The sequence below is a fragment of the Octopus bimaculoides genome, chromosome 6, assembly GCF_001194135.2.
Source record: "Octopus bimaculoides isolate UCB-OBI-ISO-001 chromosome 6, ASM119413v2, whole genome shotgun sequence".
Lineage (NCBI taxonomy): Eukaryota > Metazoa > Mollusca > Cephalopoda > Octopoda > Octopodidae > Octopus > Octopus bimaculoides.
The window spans coordinates 116,421,264-116,423,658 of NC_068986.1; the positions used below are offsets into that span (position 1 = coordinate 116,421,264).

The following is a 2,395-nucleotide window of genomic DNA, read 5'->3' on the forward strand; positions in this document are numbered from 1 at the left end:
AATAATTACAAGATATATTCATTATCATTATAAACGTTTGCCATGATTATTACTGTCTTTCAATATCATATCATACATCATTATTACTTTTATTACCATTATTATTATTATTATCATTATTATTATCATTATTATTATTATTATTATTATTATTATTATTACCCATTTATTGCTAATTTCTGCTATTGTTGGTGTTGTTGTTGTTGTTATTGTTGTTAGTATTAATACTGGTGGTGGTGGTGGTGGCGGCGGAAGTGGCAGTGGAGGTGGTAGTAGTGGTGGTGGTAAGGTAGTGATTTGGTGGTGGTGGTCATGATTGTGGCGGTGTTGTCGGTGGTGGTGGTGGTTGTGATGGGGAAATTTCTTTTTTTTTTTAATTTCCCATAGATTCTCACTAATAAATCAACTATACCAATTACAGAAATATGCAATAGAAATACATACATACATATGTAAACAAACACACACACACACACATATATATATACATACAATACACACACACACACACACATATATCCATAAATACCTACATATATATATATATATAAATGTGTGTGTGTATGTATGAATGTGTATATATATATATATATATATATATATATCCGGATTGATTGGGGAGCCTTTAACTCTACACAGGCAGAAAAAAACACTCAGTATTTACACGTAAGTAGTGAGCATTGACTTTTTGTTTACAAGTTGAAGTCTCTTGGAACTACTTTAAGTTTCAAGTTTCCGATTGTCCAAACTTTCGATGAAGAATAGGAGTCTGACGATATATGAGAAAAAGGGAAAAAAACGTTCGAAAACACATGGATAGAAGTTTTGTTAAAGGATTACTGTTTATACGAATCTACGAATATTCATTTTAATCTCTATAAATTTCCCGTAACGAAACCTCTCTTATCTAACGCAAATTAGACTACATTAATATAGATTTTAATCACCCCCTCATTAATCCTAAAGATTATTTGTGATATCTATAAACACATATCGAAAAATTCATGATTCCAGCCATCCTCCATTAAGCTGGTAATGGCATAACCATGAGCTCGTATGATTTGAGTATAATTCAAGCGTGACACCAAGGAAGTTTACTGTTGTGATGTTTGCTTCGACGATCACACATAGGCCAAATGTGCTTAATGTTGTAATTATTTGTTTGATGAATGTGTCAGCTGTTTGTACTGCTTGAAATCATCTTCCCATCATGAGTTACATACTTCTGCAACAAGAGTTGATTGCCTAAACCATGTCATTGGCTGCCATTGTTGTTATTTGGCCTCAGTTCAGCTCTCTTTCAGAAGACTTATGATTAAAGAAATCTCAGATTCCAGTCATGTTCGTCTCATCTTTTTTCAGGCATAAACATTTAGGACCATATGCAATCTGTTCTTCTATATTTTTAGACACACACACACACAATCAATAAAATCATATGATTGGCTCCTACTTCTAGCATGTAACACAGCCACACACAAACTCCCTTCTTGTCTTCGTTGTGGTCGTGTTGCCAATATTTTCGTCTTTGATTGGTCCCGGTGTCAAAAAGTTAAGATATAATTAAAGAAAATATAGTCGTTCTTGCGCCGTAGTTCTTGCCCATCTCAGCACTCATTTACAAGATATATGATTAAAGGCTTTCTAGCCATGATCATCCCGTTTTTTGCTGCTGTTGTTGCTGTTTTTAGGCTTAGTATACATCGGAGTATTTTATCTAACACGTCCTGCTGTTTTTAAAGATGACAAGATGTGGTTTAATACTACTTCTTAACAGGTCGATTGACCACGTTGAAAATCCATCTTATATTGTTGCAATTGTTGTTGCTATTGTTATTATGTTGTGGTTAGTAGAAGTACTTAAGTTGTTTTACTTTTTATTGTGTCTTTTCATTTCTCTGCTGTGTTGAGCTCTCAGTGCCTTGCGTACATACTGTTTTGGTGTCTTCCTTTTTGTACGTGCGCTTTTTATTGTTTTGTCAAAAGCTTCCAATGCAAAATATCACCTGGAAATCGACCCATGAAAGGATGAACCACTGGCATTCTTTCAATGCCACAGTTGAAACCGTGATGGGGAATAAATGCGAAATGTCATTTGTAAATCTTTTCTTATTTCTTTACTGCCCACAAGGGGCTACACACAGAGGGGACAAACAAGGACAGACAAACGGATTAAGTCGATTATATCGACCCCAGTGCGTAAGTGGTACTTAATTTATCGACCCCGAAAGGATGAAAGGCAAAGTCGACCTCGGCGTAATTTGAACTCAGAATGTAGCGGCAGACGAAATACCGCTAAGCATTTCGCCCGACGTGCTAACGTTTCTGCCAGCTCGCCGTCGTTTGTAAATCTTTTCTGCGGATCGAATGCATAATAAGAATAAGTTTCTGTTCT

General features: G+C 35.4%; 1 protein-coding gene across 1 annotated transcript in view; it reads left to right on the forward strand.

The window, feature by feature from the left end:
• LOC106881345 (SPARC-related modular calcium-binding protein 1) overlaps positions 1–2,395 on the forward strand; it is a 199,144-nt gene that overhangs the window by 122,060 nt on the left and 74,689 nt on the right. The gene's annotated exons all lie outside the window — the stretch shown is intronic.